General features: G+C 31.6%; 3 non-coding genes across 3 annotated transcripts; 2 read left to right on the plus strand and 1 right to left on the minus strand.

Annotated features, from left to right (window-relative positions):
• The first annotated feature begins 4487 nt into the window (after positions 1-4487).
• Positions 4488-4560, plus strand: Trnak-cuu (transfer RNA lysine (anticodon CUU)). The gene has a single exon. It is a non-coding gene; the product is annotated as a tRNA-Lys (tRNA).
• Positions 4561-18971: 14411 nt separating this feature from the next.
• Positions 18972-19044, plus strand: Trnak-cuu (transfer RNA lysine (anticodon CUU)). Its single transcript has one exon. It is a non-coding gene; the product is annotated as a tRNA-Lys (tRNA).
• Positions 19045-20532: 1488 nt separating this feature from the next.
• Positions 20533-20605, minus strand: Trnak-cuu (transfer RNA lysine (anticodon CUU)). The gene has a single exon. It is a non-coding gene; the product is annotated as a tRNA-Lys (tRNA).
• Positions 20606-20875: the final 270 nt, after the last annotated feature.

Here is a 20875-nt window from a genome sequence, read left to right on the forward strand (position 1 = left end):
AAATATATCTCAAATTCGACAAATTGTTGGAAAGGAAAACGCGAGTTGAAAGACTGTTCGGAATACATAATCATCGCCGTTATTATAATTTCGGCATACACACATCACACATGCATATTATAGTTTATAATATAATTTAAATATATAATATTTAATGTGTATTTTATTGTAATATAATATTTTGTATAAGTAAACACTGATAAACCTGAATAATAAATTTTTTTTGGAATAAAAAATACATCACTATTGGAGGACTATAAAATTAGGTATTATTCATTCATATATAATACCAAGGTATACTAGCCGTCTTACTAATAATAATTCAAGTAATATAATGTTATGTAACTGTAAAATATTAAATAGAGTCACTTCATTAAAATATCTAGGTGTATTTCCATTGATGAAAACTTGAAATGGGATACATTCATTATATATTAACTATAATTTATAAATAATACACTCAAACATTTTTTTTTACATTTATAAATCGTTTAAATTCGCAGGTAGTTGGAAAGAAACGAGCTCATTAAATAGTTTTCGGAATACATTACCTATCACGCCTCGTTGTTATTATAATTATTTCACCATAGACACACATGAAATATTTAATATAATTTAAATATATTATGTTTAATAATATGTATTTTATTGTAATATAAAAATATATCACCTTGTAGAAGTAAACATGGATAAAGCTGAATATCTATACCTATTTTTTTATGGAATAAAAAATGCATCACTCTTTTTGGAAAACCGCATAATTATTATTAAATTCATATTATAATTTATATTATACTGACTTACTATTCAAGTAGTATATAATATTCAACTGTAGAATATTAAATAGAGTCACTTCATTAAAATATCTAAGTATTCTCATAGATGAAAACTTAAATGGGGCGCGTATTGCGTGCATATTAATTATAATTTATATAAATAATACATTCAACAAATTGTTTTACATCAAATCACTTAAAATAATTCATCTTAAATTTGAATCTTAAAAACCTTAAAATGTATTTTTATAAATAAATATGCAATATTGTAATACGCGATTCCGGCCGCGGTGTACCTACTTATATTATACTATAGTAATTACCTAAATATTACTCCAACACTAGATTAATTTATGTTTATTTTTATTATCTCATTATAATGTCGATGTCTATAAACTTAACTCATTACTAATGTTATATATTATTTTGTTTATTGAGCACTATGCGCGCGTAAACCTATAATTAGTACATGCATTAGAATAATATGATGGTAGGTATATGCGTATATAATAACATAATATTATAAACGAATAAAGCAATTTTTCCTCAATGTTTCCTATTCTTTACTCATCGTGATGATCGTTTTTTCGTTACAGCACCTCGGACGATGGCGGCGGCGACAACGAACGAAGACGGACGAAATGCATCTCCGAGTTACATCTAATTTTCGACCCATTGTGATTTTGAATAATCTCTGGGGTCGAACAATGGCTATAATGATTTATAGCGCGCGTGTGTTGCGCGCGTGTGCGTGTACATGGTATAAACCGTATATATACCTATACAATATTATTACATATAGATGAGCACGGTGCATGCTGCGTATAGTTATATATTTTTATCCTCGCTTTTCGTCTTGTATATTTTTATTTCGTCGTTTTCCGCCGTATACATATACCGCTGCCACGGAGAGTTCGCTTTTAAATCGCCACACGATTTGTTGAAACCGAGATTCACGTTTGTATAATTTATACATATGTACCTATAATACTCGCACCACAATAACGATGACGGACTTCGTCTGCTGCAGTCTCCTATATACATATTATATACGTACCTGCCGTGTACCTATATAGAAGCGGATAAATACGCGCGTGTCGCGGTCTTCCATATGTATACATAATAATATTACGGAACGACGCGACCTGCACCCTACGACGTCTATGCGGTCAGTTTGCGCTCAGGAAGGCACATAATAATAATTATATATGGTCACTGGTGATTTATCTTAATTAAATTATTTTACAACCGACACCAGCTGCTGGCAAGTGCCTGCAACTCCTATAGAACGAGTCGTTCGTATGTAATAGAGTACATAATAGTCTATGGTATACCACTATTGTGGGGGGGGGAGAGATCAAGGGGATCAATTCCCCCCATCTACTGTAAATAATATGCAAAAGTTTTCACTTTAAAAACCATTACGACCCAAAATCAAAGCAAAATTAAACATTAATTATGCTAAAGAAAACTTCTCAGAGGGAGGGTCGTAATGCGTAAATGCCCCTGTAACTCCCCCCCTCCACATCACCAGGTACGTCACTGTGACTTACCTACATACGATTGCGGTCTTAACAATAATACACCAGCCATATTATACATTCTACGCATTACGACTTTGCAAGGTAATATTATGGTAATATCGCGGTACTGTATTGTTCTAAATTGTACAGATATTAGTGTATTGGGCGATTTACGACGATATTGTGCGTTAGGTATAATTATTTATAATTGTGTCGTCGACCATGTCATCGCGATCGTACTCAGTTTTTTATTCATTCTAAACCGGCGGACGTCGAAACTCTTAAAAAAACAGCAGTAAATTGTTTTTGCAGCGGTGCATTAGCATACCCGTACCCGAATCGTTACAGGAAAAATATAACGCTTCACTGAAAAGTGTTTAATAAATTAATTTTACAAAATTATATACGACTGCAGCAGTGGTTACACGGCAGCTGCAGTTGTAGGTTGTGTATCGGATAATACAATACGAGTTGAATAAGCATTGTTTGATTATATTATTTTTAAATAATCGTGCGCTTGCATATACCCTGTGGGCTGGGGACACCTTTTTTAGAGTGCATATAATAATATGAAACAAAGTCCCAAAATAACACTTTTTAAAAAGAATAAATAACAAAATCTGTAGTTTTGCAATCTGCGTTCACGGCCTAATTGTATGACAAGATTACAATGAAGTTATAATGTATAATATTATCCTTTTCAATAAACACGCATCGTTAAAAAAAAAAGAACGTATAAAAAAATGTTAAAAAATCTATTGTTTTGAATAGGTAATACAAGAAGCAGTGCGATAGTAAAAATGGTTGTCGTAAAATATAATTTCAAGGCAACAAGAACATTTTTTAGGGACATAATTTATATTATTTTTGGTGACCCGTGGCATTATCCCCCGAGACCGTGCACAGTGCATGTCTGTGTAAGCAATTAATACACGTCCTAACATGTTCGTTTCGTTTAAAAACCATACAATAATATAATATTATATAGTTATATACCGTTTACGTGTATCTTGACATATTATACGTATTATAGCAACGAGCTGCAGTGGCACGACGATCGTGAACAATCATTACGAATTAGATTGGAATGTTTCACATTAAAAAAAAAAAACTACATCGAAACATTGATATTTTGACATTATCTTTTACTCAACGCTATAACTATTTATTTTTTTTCCCATCGATTCGGCCGTATTAAAACAATAGTACATTAGTGGACACGTGCGCGTACGACAAATCGGAGATAAAAATTTTGATTGAAAACACACCGTCCGACTTTCCACACAGAACATACAAGGACACGACTTACAGCAGGCTATAACGCTGCGATCTGTCGCCAGTACAGTATAATATTATATTACAAATAGTGGTAATTACTAATTTACTGTGTATAGTAATATTGCCCATATTATTATATATAATGTGGCCATGCCTGGTAATACGAGAAATAACGTTATTCCCAACCAACCGTATCGCGTACGACGGCTGTATCGACTGTCGGATTCAATAATATTATCAATAACGACCGGAACAGTAAACAATAGCCTATTACTTACTATACATAAAATTCAATATTAAATATTATTTCCACAATTATACCGAATTCATCGTGTGAGATGAGCGATGGACGAGTTGAAATAAGTTTCTACGCTGAAAAGATAATGTTACTTACTTGTTATATAATATTATTATAATATTATAAAATAATAGAAGCACTTAGTAGACCTATTGTCCAACTGTCCAAGTATAGATAATAAGTACCTACACTACTTATAGTCTACAGTTTTCCCCAAGTTAAAGACTAAACGAGTTCAGTTAGTGACACTACTACCACATCACGGGACATGCCCGAGTAATAATAAATTATGTAAAATATGAATCAATAAGGATCTGGCAAGACGTAAACAATATTGTTGAATGTAACTAAATAAGATGAGTGGGCGGGGCTATCACCACCATCACGTATGTTGGGAATATAATATGTGTTAACCCCCCCACCCCCTCCACTAATAACAACCACAACAAAAATGTTTACAACCCAAGCCAATAATGGTAGCTGTCGTTTAGGTATACCTCTAACTATACCTATTATCAACAACGCTACCTCTGGTGAAAGGTGTTGTTATTTTATATTAGTAGTGTTACAGATTAATTATAATAAAGAAATATACAGTTCAACTGGACAACTGCCCGGCTAGCTCAGTCGGTAGAGCACGAGACTCTTAATCTCGGGGTCGTGGGTTCGAGCCCCACGTTGGGCGACCAAATTTTTATTCTAATTTTGTTAATATATTATATATTAATTAATAATCGTAAATATTATGTTACACGTCTTATCTTTGGATAGTGGAGCGGCCGCGGCGAGGGTACGACGTAATTGTATATTATTGTTATTCGTGTTCGGTAACCGTAGTTCTATTTTAGAATTAATTTATTACGATAATAAAGGTATTTCGAGAAAACGATTTCTCGTTCCATATGGTACCCCCGGGGCCCGGACGGATTAAGCTCGATTCATAAAGGTGATTAGCTTAATTATTAACAGACTGCTAATTTTTAATAAGTTGTAGATTCAAACATCAAGAAAAACAATTTGTCAAAAAGGATTAATTATTTTATTTTTTTTTTCACAAGAGTAATTACTTTACTAAAAAATTCTAAGTCGTGGGAATCATAGCATTTAATAATATCGTATCAATGTACAAATTATTTACCTAATCGTTAATTTATTATTGGTAACTGATGGGTATATTATTTCAGTTTTATAAATCATTTCTTACGAGCTTAAGGTTTATGTCTTATTTATGTCTCGTCTATCAATTGATTAAATAAAAAATTATCAATAATTATGATTGTACCTACTAACTGCAAATTAGTGTCAGCGATCCTATAGAGTATAGACAATGTGTTGCTTCAGTTGGATGTTGTGTTACTAAAAGTAAAATTTGTATTAAAAAAGCCATCAACAGGTATGTCCCCCAACACCTGAGTTCGAAAAAATGTGACATTTTCAAATGTTTTTCCTATCAACGTTTAGATTTCAATTTAAATCAATAGTATAGCTCAGTTTCAGGCGTCAAAATAAGCTCCTTCTTTTTGAAAATCTAAGTAACATAAAAGTCGTTTTAAAAACTGTTTTCAATCCCTTTTCTAGTAAGAACATTTTTGAAAATTTTTTTTGGCAAAATCGTTATTTGACGATGCTGTAAACTATTTAGCTTTGTTTTGAAGTTCGTTCAGAAATTCTTCCACCACAAATTCTCTAAAAGTAAAATTTGTATTAAAAAAAAGCTATCAACAGGTATATGTCGCCAACACATAAGTTCGAAAAAAAGTAACATTTTCCAAATTTTGTTTTTATTAACGTATAGTACGCAATATAAATAAGTAGAATAGCGTAGTTTGAGAGGTCAAAATAAGCTCCTTCCTTTTAAAAATCTAAGTAACATGATCGTCGTTTTAAAAACGGTTTTCAATCCCTTTCCTATGTACAATACATTTTTTTGAAATTTTTTCTTGGCATAATTGTTACTCGACGGTGCCATACGCTATCTAGCTTAGTTTTGAAGTTCACTCGAAAATCCTTCCACCACAAATTCTCTAAAAGTAAAATTTGTATTAAAAAAAGCTATCAACAGGTATATGTCGCAAACACATAAGTTCGCAAAAAAGTAATATTTTCCAATTTTTTTTCCTTACAACGTATAGATTGTCATTAAAATAAATAGTATAGCTGGTACAGTTTGAGGCGTCAAAATAAGCTCCTTCCTTTTGAAAATCCAAGTAACATAAACGTCGTTTTAAAAACTGTATTCAATCCCCTAATAAATGTCTATTATATATTTTTACTTTAAAAAGTAGTTGTTTCAATTAAAAATATTATATATTTTGTTACTAATTTATAAGAATAAAGATTTATTAAAAAAAAATTATTAGATAAATTATATTTTGATATCGCCATATATTATGTGACCCGTTGATTAAATATTGGTAATTTGTATTTTCTGATAAATTTTTTAGGTGGATCCTCAGAATTTTCCTCAGCAATACATATTTATTTGAGGATATAGCCTTCACCGCTGCAAATGAGTGCAAACTTCGGCGAGGAAACTAAAATTATTTTAGGTGAAAACTATTTTGGTGATAAGACCTTTTTAATATAAACAATTCTTCAATTTGTCATCAATAACAATACACCCAGATTTCCTTAAAAATGGTTTTATAAAAAGAAAAACTACATTAAGTTATAGATATTATTATTATATGTAGTATTTATTATTTATATTTTATATTGATAAATCAATAGTAATTACTAACTTGTACAAATCGTCCAAACCGACAAGCCCTATCTACTCAACCCATTACCATAAATATTATACTAGTACTCAAAGTTCTAAAATTCAAAAACTACTCGCTTGAATTTTGATTTCGATACATGAAAATACTCAAACTAGTAATAAATACCAGTTTAAGAATTAAAAATTAAAAAGAGGGGTTTCTATTTGAAAAACAGAAGTTTGTATTGTCACAAGATCATCCTTAAGTGGTATGAAAAATCTCAATGATTCGAAAATATGGTCTTCTAGTGTATATAAAATTATAAAAATCAGAATTTTAATTTAAGCGTAAGAATAGGCATACTTGAAAAATGGCTATGTATTATAATAAATCAGGGCTAGTAAACGTTGACAAAAAACTATTGAAATTTGTAAACGTACCTAATTATAACGGAAACGGATATATCAAAAATAATTAAATACCGCAAACAAAGCATAACGATTGGCAAAATATATTATACATTATTAAACGAAAAATAGATAACGCATAACGTAATTTATAAGATGTCATTAAACGCGTAAAATATAGCAAAACGTAATTTATAGAATTTCATTGAACGAAAAATAACGGAAAACGAAATAATTATTAAAATCCGTTTACTCAAAAGTTGAAAGTCATATTGGTTTCGTTGAAATATTTATTCCACGCATATACGAACATTAGAATTTATTATATTATTATATTCCGCATCCGGGCCATTCATCAGTAAGTTATTATTGATACGTGGGTATTAACACTATTCTAAATAACGCTAAACGCGCGACTTGCGTAACTTTTTAATTCTGAATAACGATCGACGCAAAAATCGCAAAACGTCTCAATTCCAAATAACGATGGACGGAAAAATTGTATAACGTTTTAATTTATAAATGACGTATAAAACGGATTTTTTTTTTCAAGTGCCAAGCCCTGTGACACAGATGTATCATATTATTATTGTTTACTATGTGTGTGCACGGCGAAATATTATTATAATAACGACGACGACGACGACGACGACGTGTTTCGAACAAACGCGCTCTTTTCTTTTAAACTTCTGTCGTTGATGTACTGCTATATTGTCACCGGCGCGCACAGTAAACCGCGATTGAGAATTTATTCTGTTCAGCTTGAAACGGATTTTCGGACGTGTGAACAATTGGATTTTGACGCTTCGCTTTGGACTGCGTTTTGCATATTTTACGACCGTCGTAAATTGGCCGCGGTGATTCGCGTGACGCCGCAATTTGTCTATAAATAGTACACCTTATATTATTATATTGTCATTTGTCATATTATTTACCTGCGGTTCGGATCGCTGTCCGTCGATTGCGCTGGGTTTTTTTTTTTTGAAAACCACCTGTTGATACATATATATTTATTATGCGTTATAAAATATCAGTTATCATATTTTTCTGTATTTAATTTGAATACTGTCTAAGATTCAGTTGGTGTGATAAATACCAACAAAATAAGAGTACTTTAAAATCATTTATTCAACACAAAATATATACGTGTTTATGTTAAAAAAGTCGATCTCACTAAATTGTCTTCCTTATCAATTAATGATTTAGAATTTCTTTGATTCGTTGCATCTACGGTCAACCTATAACAATTAATAATAACAAATTATTAAATTATGAACAAAAATTAAGCGTAGGTATAATATGCTGGCACAGACGATGCATACGCCCCAACTACACATACCTGAATAACGTACAGTGCAATTCATGTAATCATGTAAAACTTTTTCCCGGTGGAAGACATATTAAGTGCGAAAACGAGATAAGAAAAAAATAAATCGTATCCTACAAAACCTAACCAAAACCCCGATACTTATGTGCGTGTTTCATTCTAGATGTGTATAAAATGTAGAAGCGGGGTCTGGTGTGGTTCGGTGGTTGGCCTCAGTCACTAACGTGTTCTGAGGTCTGGTATCGCTATTAGTTCCCGGATGGGTGACCACCCGAGTTTTTAGTGACGACTATAAAGTTGCATGTATAGAAGACATAGTTGCAGATGCTTAAGATCAATAAGTAAATAATATTTATTTTACTAAACAATTATACGAATAAAGGCGTTTAATGAGCATTAAACAAAAATAAAGATTTTCACAATTTATCATAATATAATATTATTGACGATGTTGACGATGTTGAATATTTTAAAATATATAAAATATAAATTATTAATAAATTACTGTAATTAGTACAAATTATATTTCTTTGCTCGTGTCATATATTATGTTTATGTACAATTATTAATTTTGTATTGGCGTTTATGTCTTACTCGTTTTGGTGTGAATTATATGTATTTTTACATGTCATAATATTATATAGGTACAGCCCCTTTTTTAATCCCATTTATTTTTTTACCTGTGATTTATCTGAGGAATTAATTGGAATTTATATGGAATTTATTATCATACATACCTGTTGGAATTGTAGCGTCCACTAATAAAATATGCATCGTCAGAAACGTGATAATATAGATTATGAAAATGTACTACAAGCACAACGATCAACATACGTTTATACATATAATGATAATAATATAATATATTATTGTGTGCACAGTTTCTATTCAATGTACATATTGTTTATGTATGCGATTCTAATAGTATCTATATGTATATAATATTGTGTTGTGCATGCAACTACCGTATTATACACCTACGACGAGGACTCGAACACGTTCATTACCATTTCAAACGGTTTATGTACATCATATAATATTATTATCGTGTCAATTCGTAACTTTATTGAATTACACGTATCAGTAGGTATACGTATAATATTAATATATTATAATAATATCATCGTATTCAAACCGATAATATTGTATATACACGTTAAGATTTAATTTAAAATGTGCAATAATATGCTAATATCATTATTGAATATGCGAATTCGTATTCAATGGAGAGACTCACGTGCGTATAAAATATGATATTGGCGTTGGCCGTTTACTGGATAGGTACTTTTAAATTTTAACATTAAATTTTTTCGATTTTCGTGAAGATTAAAAAGTGTCCCTCGAAACGCGTATGTGCAGTATATCGTGAAAGTAATATTATAACAAATCAAATTATTGTTTTAATGCGAAACCAAGATTTAACAAAGTATGGTTGCCCAACCACTCATTAGAACAATTTTATCACGCGGCATACGGTTTGAAATTTGAATCCAAAAGTCACGTGATCTGGTGGCTTTTTTTACCTACAGCGCTAACGGTGATAAAGTAAAATTTGTTAAAATGTCTGTTATGTATTGAACATGTGTACGCAACCGTTACATAGTTGATTCGTGTACAGACATATTAATATGGATGAGTGAATGACACGTAAAATATAATAGTCAACCAGAAGTGTTAGCACCGAAATCAAGATTGAAATCCTATGCCGTCTTATCATAAAGTTCTTTATAATATTATCTTAAATCGTCTGCGAAACCTAACTCCCCAATGCAGCTTACAGCAGACTGACCACGACTAGTGTCGTCTTTCTCGTACATAATACGTCCGCGCGTTTTCGTCGCCCGAAAGAGAAAACGAGGCGTTTCGAGGCGGGAAAAGGGGTAGTTATCTCGACACGACAGGGACCAGGGCCCGAAGGTTAGGTCAAACAGGTTCAAGTGTGGCGCCTGCCGATGACCCGTACCGGCTGCGATAGTCGCAGCGACCACTCCGGCGACGACGACGACGACGACGAAGCTGTCTTCTCTCGGAGGGGGTCTTGGCCGTCGGTCGGTCGCGTAGAAAATAATAATAATAATAATAATAATATATAGGTACTACGCGAGCGCGCGCCCGCAGTCATTGCCCCCTTTCGCCGCCGCCCGGAGAAGGTCCCGCGGGGGGGAAACCAACACGAGTAGTATATAATATTATAGTATATATATATATGTGTGTGTGTGTGTGTGTGTGTGTGTGTGTGTGTGTGTACGCCACTGCCTAGCCGCACACGTGCGACTGCCATAATAATAATAATATATTATAATACGCACCGTCTTGGACCATATTATATACACTGCAGTCGCATACACGCTCACAGCACACACAAACACATAATATAGTATATTATACAGGATGGTTCGCAGCGCCATTTTTTTTTTCGTAAACAATGCAGCAGTAGTTCAAAATCTGATTTTTCGAAATTTGTTAACGTGCCCTCTTACAAAGAAAGTATTCTTGACGTTGTTTGTACCTATATACTACTCGAGCAGCAGTGTCCTGTAGTAGAAGTATAATATAGAAACTTCTGTTTTTTCAAATGACCATATTATTATTATACATCCCGTCTATCCGCTGGAAATTATTACGCGGATATTTTTTTGCCAACAATTTCGTCCCGTATCAAAATCAAAATTCCAACGAGTTCCTGGCTTTCGAGTTATTTAAATAGGGTATAGTGATAATGTGGGTTTATAATCTATGGAGCTGATACGAAGATTTTAGTAACATCTCGAATACCGGCAAACTACAACAACTATCGTTTGAATTTCGAATTAGACACATGAACATTTTCAAAAAAATCATCTAATAAAAATAATTTACTCAATAATGAGTAAGGGGGTTTTCGTTTTAAATACAAAAATTTGTATCACCGCGGGACACTCGCCTTAAGTATATAGTATGGCACCGATTATAAATACTATAATTTATAATCGATGGGTAGTAGGACAGTACTGCAGGTACCAAACAAATCTCTCGAATTTGAAAACATCACGGTCCTCGAGTGAAATCACCCTGTATAATATACTATATATCGGACCGTACGCACACATGCCACCGCCCGTTGTGTGTAGTAAGCGCTCGCGCGATATATATTTATTATTTTTTTTTTTTTCAATTTTTCCCTTCCTCTTATATTTCTACGGACGTTTATTATTATTGTGGCGGGACGCGCGCGCGATTGCGAGAGACGACGACGGCGAAGGAAAAAACACGATAAATCTGGACTTGTTCCAAACGTAATTATTATTATAATGGTAAATCGTCATCGCGTAAAATGCGCGTAATTTTTTCCCTTTTTTTTTTTTTTTCATAAAATTACAATCTGCGACGACGACGACGACGATAATAATATTATTATAAAGTATTGCTATTTATGTGTGGTGTGCGCGCGTACGGCGTGATAATGCGGTCGTTATCATCGCGAGCGTTATATACTTATAATAATATTGAAATGCGCACGCATGCGCACGTACACTTTACAGCTATACGTCTCGCGTTTATTTGACCATGTGCAACGGTTTCGAATACTGCCACAAGACCCTGTTTAGGCAATAATACAATTTATTATTGTAATCACAGCAATAATATTGTAACTATATATATGTATATGACAGTACCCTCTGTTGTGAATTTTCCTCCCCAACAACAGCTCGTTGTACACGTCTTGTACCTAAACATAATTATTATTTTGCCTTTTATAAGTACGTGCGGGATGATTTTTCAATATAAATAGATAAAACGATAAACGATAATCTAATAATGACACTCATTATTTTTAAAACAATCAACATTTTTTTTTCAAAAGAATTTTACATAGATAATATTTTGAAGTCATTACAAAATTGCATTTCTAATTATGTAATATAATTTATTAATTTCACAAACTAGGTTTTTTTTATATTAAAATTATCTACTATTTATTTTAACATTAATTATACAGGAAGCTGGTAGGTACATCTATAATTTAGATATGATAGTAATATAGATCATTGTAATTATTACTATAATTAGTATTATAATTTATAGCTTTAGATTAGTAGATAACTTTAGAACCACTGTTGAATAGGTATAATTGGCCAAAATAAGAATAATAGTATTAAAATTTAATTTAGTATTAAAAATAAACTATATTTTTGTTAAGAGGATGTCAGCGCACTATTGGTTTTCTCTCTCTGGCCCACGCGCAACATAGACAAAACGCATTTGCGCAGAATCGTTTTTTCTATGTTTTTAAGTAATCTTAAAGTAAAATCACCCATTACAAAAAAGATAGAGAATAATATTTTTGAGGGAATGTCATATCGATTTCTCTAAATATTGTTTCAAAACAATTTAAACATCATTTAAATTTACAAAATTTTTTTGTTCATTTTGAAACTCAAATACAAAGTCAAATAACAATAAAATATAAAATCGATATGACATTCCCTCAGAAATATTATTCTCTATCTTTTTTGTAATGGGTGATTTTACTCTAAGATTACTTGAAAACATCGAAAAAACGATTCTGCGCAAATGCGTTTTGTCTATGTTGCGCTTGGGTCAAAGAGAGAAAACAAATAGTGCGCTGACATCCTCTTAAGTAACTACTGAAATCTGGTTTTCGAGAAAACCTCAGTGGGCGCAGACTGCTGACTGGCCTGAGTGCAGATCATTGCAATAATACTCTTTAAGTTATAAAATATTAAAATGTTAATCGTTATCATTGTTGATCAATGATATATTTTTTAATATAATATTATATCCCCGTGACAGGTGATGGGCACCATTCAGACGGGGATATCGATCGAGTGAGTCGAACGATGAATAATTCGGATTTGAGGTTATGCACTATAATATAATACGTATGCTGCAGTGTGTTGCGATAACCTCTTAAAATTTTTGATTTAGCAAAAGAAAGTTATAGTACTTAAATACTTGGTAGGTAGTACTTAAAACCGAATGGACGGATCGTAATAATTTCCTTGTATAATCGACAGCTACACAGTATGGCGCCACTGCGAAAGACGACGCACGTGTCACAAAATTAGAACCATATATCCAATATTGTGTGTGTGCGTCTACAATCCACACACACACACACACACACACACACACACACACACACACACACACACACACACACATGTATATAGATAATTACGCCTACTCGTGCCGGTTAGGTCATTATAGTTCTGTCTACTCATTGTGCGATAAAACTCGAATGCGCGACTCCTACCTACCGCGCTATTATATTATATACCTACGACGCGTTATTAGTCGTTTTCACCACACGTATCTGAGCCTCAAGGGTCTTCTTCTTGTACGGACAATATAAACTCCAATTGCAATATGATTATGCGGTCATTTTCTCTGCCTATTGCAGTTTTGTCGGCGAAATGTCGAACCTTATATTAATCGTAGACATCGCCCGAATAAAGATTTCGAGAGTTTCCGCAAAAAATCAAACGGAATCGTCGAGTCTGCGGCACGACTGTACCCAAGTCTAATAAATTATAATTTTACAATGTTTTATTGTTAAATATTTATAGGCACAGGTACCCGCACCTCTACAGGTGCATTGTGTACGGCTGCAGTGTGGACCGCGATTTATCGTATCGCGTCATTTTAGGTATTATATATTATATATGTATATATATATAATATATATATGGTCTGGTTGTTGTGACGAGTTGAGAGGACGTGCGTGAAATTTCGTATTAAAAAAAAGCGCGGGATGATTAGACGGCGGCGTGCAGGAGAGCGGTAACCGTCAACCGCGGTCGACCATAATATTATATACCTACCTGTAATGCAGTATATATTATGTATAAGACCGTTTGTTTCTTTCCAACACGTAATCGAACGTTATTTTTTCGAGAAAAAAAAACAAACCGCTCCGTTATATTATTATTATATACCCTGCTGCAACACGTCATTGTGTACAACACGTAAATACAATATACTACGGTTTATATTATATTATATTGTAACGATTTTTATATCATTCCGTCGGTTCATCGCCGGTTTAATAACCTCGTCGTGGTCTTAAATTATGACGTATATATACATAATATACGTCGCCGTACCGACCTGCAGGCTGTACCTTTAAAAAGTACCTCTATAGGGGCCCCACTGAACGCGATTTGCGTTTTTAAGATTTTATCGAATACTATAATATAGATTGAATGTATCGTAATTCTCAGTTTGTCCTACATTTGTGATTACTTGAAAAGTGTCAATCCCGTGTCTGCAGAAAGAAAATTGCAACAGTATTTTTAAAAGGAGAAACCACCTGATATATTATTATATACTAGAATCCTCATCGTCATCCGAACAAATCGTAATAATATACTAATCGGACAATTTATTAAAATATTCTCATTCAACACCAGTTTCAGTGTTGGTCCGATTTTAACAAGCTGATGAATATAATATATTTTAACTCTCTGTTGTACTTATACGTACATATAATAAAACGATCTCGGAAAATTCCGATTTTTGCTTGCATATAGAAACAGACATTTTTAGGTAAGATCAATATGTTTAAGCGTCATGTGCAAGTTCGGATTCTATAAGAAGGTATAAAAACTGCGCGTCGTCATCTTTTGACGATTGATCGAAATTCATAAAAACAAGGTGACGACCCCGTAAAGAACGTGAGTATATACCTATATAGTATATATATTATAATATTTAATTATATACTGTACAACGACACACCTGACGATGCACCAGATTACGTGCACCACGGGGGAAAAAAATCTGTTTGATATACAAAATTAAAAGACGCGTGATTTTAATCCATAAGAATATATATTATAAACTGAACGCGGTTTTCTAAGCCCATTTTTTTTTTTTAAAGACCTGCCGAAGAACTGCACCTACCTCTATCCAGGGCTTTAAATCGATAAACATCGTTAAATATCATCTAAGAAATCAAAAGTGATGTGTAGTTATCAAAATCAAATATTTCTTTTAATGATATCCAAAATTTAAATTTAAATCGATAATTTATAACAAAATAAAATTGTCTTATAATTTTTATAATATACACAAATTAATTTTAAATTAAAAAAAAAAATAGTTAAAATTTAAAGTTCAAAAATATTCGATAGATTTTAATGTTGATCATATGTAAGTAATATAAAATAACTAATATTTCAATTTCTTAGGCCTGTTACGCAGCTGTGCATACAACAGCCGTCAACAGGTTTTTTCGTAGTCAGAAATCAAAATTAAAATCGTAAGGACGTGAAATTGATATTTATTAAATCGAAAAAAAAGAAAGATTTTGTTCAAAATCTAATTAATATCATAATACAATTAAATCGATGTTGTGCAGAAATGTAAAAATCATAAAACTACAAAATCAATACATTATATAAAATTTTAATCAGTAAAAACAAATATCGATAAGCAAAATTGAAATTAAATCAACAATTTTCATTTTGATTTCAACCCTGCCTATATCTATGCATTTTTTTAAAGGCAGTTTACAATCTGTACCTAAAAAAAATATTACAATAAGCAAATATAAAAGTGTACGATGGTTAAAATAACACGAATATAGCATGATAAGATAATCTGAGCCCATTTCAGACGACTGCACTTTCCAATTATAATATTATGTTTATAGTCAGTTTGCGGCATGTCAGATTTTTCGGAAGAGTGATGGTGTCCACATGGGCAATGAGTGCAACGTACCTACATAACATTATACAAATAATTTATTATAATATGTTATATACATCATGTGGTATTTTTTTCACGAAGACACACTACATATTATGTTACGGTGACGATTGGAGATTTCATAGCGCTTACTAACTCGTATAATATTAACTACAACTGCAGCCCGGTGCCAATGTCATTTTTTCCAAAAAAGAACACTCTACGGTAATAATAATGATCCTGCCCTGCCAAATCAACCAAATTTTTTTTTTCGAACTAATAGCGAATAATATTTTACAGGCACTTTGATCTCCGTTTTTCAATATCTTAATCTCAAACTTTTTCATAAACCTATTGTATATAATATATAGTATATTATACTCTTTGAAAATAAGAAAATTATAATCTTTTTTTACAAATTGTTTTATACTATTATTTGGGATGAAATAAAAAAATTGAGTTCAATTCGACCCGTAGGAAGTCTTGTTCTTTCAGGTAAAACAATATTTATCAAAATCCGACAACTCTATACAAGGCCTGAGAGTTTTTCCTGTGAAGTCATTTCTGTTCATATAATACATCGAATCAAACCCCCCTCCCTTCCCATACATAGGTTTCGTTAGTAGATTAGTGAAAAAGTGTTGGAAGTAAAGTGGAAACTAAAATATAAAATACAATTTAAATATGTAAATTGAATTGAGAAAAATTTGGAAAATAGGCCCAAGACCCTTAAGGTATAAATATATATTGTGAAATATTATAGCACTAAACTAAAAATCTGATTAAAAATTACGAAAAAAACTGACGAGTGTTAGCTGAAGTTTGAATAAAACTCTGTCGAAAATACTAAAAACTTATAATTTCACAAATAATAAGAAAGGTACCTGCTTGGCTGCTTCTACCATATTTTGTCGATATATATATAAATATTATTATTAATATTATATATTACGATTTATACCAGACAACGAAAACACATAAAAATGTTGTGTTATCCTAAGCCTATTATTATATTATTATCAGTGAGTTGTGAGTAAATAGAAAATATTGTTGAAAAAATCTACAGGCTACAATAGGTAGGTACTAAATCCACTATATAGGTATAATATTATAATTTATGCTTCATAGTGTTTAATTATATAGAAATATTTCTATATTGAAGTTATAGTCTATATCAACAAAAGGTGTGTATGCTGTATGTCTGTATAATAATTAATGATATAGGTGAGTACATAAAAAAATAATAAAATAATTTATAATATTTTCTTGAAACGTGAAAGCATATAGTTTATTATTAATATAATATTGGGCAGGTAAATATTAGGTAAATATGACATACATGATGAGGTAAGCACCTCCCACGTTATACTAATCGAATTTTACATTCTAAAATCATAATTCATTATTCTAGGAAATAATAAATATTTTAACGTACATAAGAAATTAACTCTAAGTATTACATCACAAGGAAGTTAAATATTGTTTGCGTGTGTCTATTTTGAGCACAGCTGCACCTCCCCGAGATCTGCACACTATAAACGTATAATATAATACATTATTATGTATAATATACTAAACATTGAACATAATGAGAGTCGGGTTCGTCTCTCAGACAACTATTATTATGTGGACGTATAGTGTAAACAGACGTCGTCCTGAAATTTATTTTTGGGAGAAAATAATATAATATAATACCTAATAATATACAAGTCAATATAGAAGCCAATAAATTACCTCAACTACTAACTTTTCACCGATAAATTTAACACACGTCAATTATATATATACTCGAACATTAACTGTCTAATTTTACAACCTAATAAAATTCTAATATTTTGTATTATACGTGCAACGGGTGATATAGGCTATAACGAGAGAGCTGATCTTAAGGTTTCTACACATTTTTATTGGCTTTAGTCAACGTTACAAAGATGACAAACGTGGACGATTTATCCATCACGGAGTTCGTAAGAAAAAATTGATTTTGCATATTAAAGCATATCTTGGACATTAGAGTATATACATATTTGGCTTATTTTTCATATTTTAGAATATATTCTATTACTGTTCATAAATAATCATATATTTTGTTAATTTCTCAAGTTGTGATTTTTTCTAGGAAAAAAAATAATTTGATTTGAGAATTATAAAAATTAAAAATCATGCAAATTATTTACTGTTTTTATTGATCTATCTATTTTATTTTTTTTTTAGAAAAAAAAATCATATCATCTGCATATTTACAAGTTTAAGGAATAAGGAATATTTTAGGGTTTTTTTAGAACATATTAGCATGATATTTTAAGCTTTTAAGAACCTAAAAATCCGCTCTTTAGTTATAACTTATAGAAACTTACATAAAACGCAGAAATTGTTGTGCGATGTGACACACGTGAAGTTGTCCCACCTCACTTTGACGTATCGACTCCTAATCTTCACCTATTTTTTGCGAGTTTTTTTGTGAGTCCATTTTCCGAATTTACTAGCTGTCATACTATAGTTGGCGAAAATTAAAATATTATTAGCGGTAACCGCGTAGCATTAACTAGTCTATAGTGTTTGATTTTGACGAATATCTACACGTCGTATATAGTTACTGATAATAACTTTATTGCAGCAAGTTCATACAATCGTACCGAATCTCGTCAATATTGTTGTAAAATGCAATTAATTCATTGACTCGAATCTTATAAATTGGCCAGTTTTATTATATTATTATGTACCTGTTCGTATTGTGTTAAACCTATAATATAGTTTCACTGTTACTGGTTATTTTGTGATAATATTGACAGGTGTAAAGATAAACATGTAAATATGTAATATAGTTAAATAAATAATTATTTAAATAAATTAAATAAATTTTATATCTGCGAATTGGCAGTTGTTGCTGCGCGAGTATGTTTGTATTATATGTTTATTTTGATATGCCAAATGTTAAATAGTAACGTTTTAACAGCTTTTTACAACTGCCCGGCTAGCTCAGTCGGTAGAGCACGAGACTCTTAATCTCGGGGTCGTGGGTTCGAGCCCCACGTTGGGCGACCAACTTTTTTGCATTAATTTTGTGTATATTATTTGAATACAATTTATTTTATTTTAATGTATCCACGAATAAACTATTACAATATGTAAAACAGAATATCTATGTATTTTTTTAATTTTCCTCCAATAATTTTCAATTGTAAGAGTCATATTTATTTTATATAGAAAGAACACAATGATAAATATTAATATTGCTATTACTCATTAGGTACCTATGCATAAGTGACATACTGACATATACAGTGGTAGTGTAATTCGTGGTTTGATGGTAGGTGGAGGGGGATGAGGGGGACTTTTTTCACAAACTTGTTTACAATAGTAAATTGAGAACCACTTTTCTCATGCAGCTACTGCTGCAGCTCTTACGTATTTTTAATTATATTGTGCGGCTCGCAACTCAGCTCTTATCGACTATCGTTGCCCATCCCTGATTCATAACCCTGAAATAATTATTCATTATAGGTATAAACCGGTAAGCATTAATTATATTTTTAATGATAAAATAGTTTATGTTAAACAATTAGCCACATCCCCCCTTTTACGAAATAATTTGACTGCAGCCTCTTATTTCCATGTTATTAAAATATCTTATATTCTTATGTTATATAAAAAATAATATTTGAATTAACACAGAAGCCTGAACATTTTGTAAATAACATTCTGGGTGTATAAAGTTAACTAACTAAGCTTAGACGGAAATATTTTGTAATGTACATTTAAATTTATTGCATACAAATATTATACTGATTATAATTTATAGATGAAAACTAAAGTGATGGTTACCGTTGCAAGTAATATATTGTATTCAAAATATTTTTATGATTATTTCGTGTAACTATTCTATAGTTGCGTGTAACATTAATTTAGTTGTTAGTAAGGGTGCGGAATCGAAAATTCTTAATCAGTTTTTAAAAGTAAAAACCAGTCCTTAGTTAATGATGTAGGGGGTGTACATTTGATTTTTCTATTACTCATAATAACATTTATCTGGGCGCACGGCAGTAGGTAGATGCGTGAAATTTGTCACAAGGGTATTGTTATAGTGCAAAGGGGAAAATCAATAAATTACAATTTTTTTCAAAATGAATGCCGCTCCAGGGAAGGTGTTCTAATTACATGAAGTTACATTGAATCGACTCCGTAACGTATTTATGGCAAAAACCGGTTGACAAGCACAAAATAGAGAAGCTGTTTTGGAATTAAAAAGCACGCTACTCGATATTATTTTCCTATACAAGGAAAATCTATGATTCATAAATATGTTGTGGCTTGTTAATAAGTCACTATGACAACGTAACACAGACTAACACTTACGGAAAATCGGTCTGCTTAACAAAAATATGTATCCAACACAAAAGCATTTTTATGTTTAAAAAAAATCATCTTTTTGTGTTGGCAGTATAGTTGTATTAAAATAATAATAATCTAATTGAACAAGCAAACTGACCAAACTGTCGTTAAGTCTGAAAAATTAACAAAAAATTTGTCGCCCAACGTGGGGCTCGAACCCACGACCCCGAGATTAAGAGTCTCGTGCTCTACCGACTGAGCTAGCCGGGCAGATATTAAAATCTTGAGATTTCATGCTTTTTATTTCTTATTAGTTATTATTAATATATTAATATAGGTCATAGGACATAGGTACAATTTTACCTATTATACTGGTATTTATAATCAATGCTACTAACAATGGTTATGAAAACGATTTGATTGTTAAATAATATAGTTGGTTAATCATTCGTCTAAAGACAAAAGCCTAAAATCCATACAGCCTAGTGTACAAGACATTTATGGTTTTCCCCTCCTTAAAATATCCTATATACCTACTAG

The sequence above is a fragment of the Metopolophium dirhodum genome, chromosome 9, assembly GCF_019925205.1.
Source record: "Metopolophium dirhodum isolate CAU chromosome 9, ASM1992520v1, whole genome shotgun sequence".
NCBI classification, from domain to species: Eukaryota; Metazoa; Arthropoda; class Insecta; order Hemiptera; family Aphididae; genus Metopolophium; species Metopolophium dirhodum.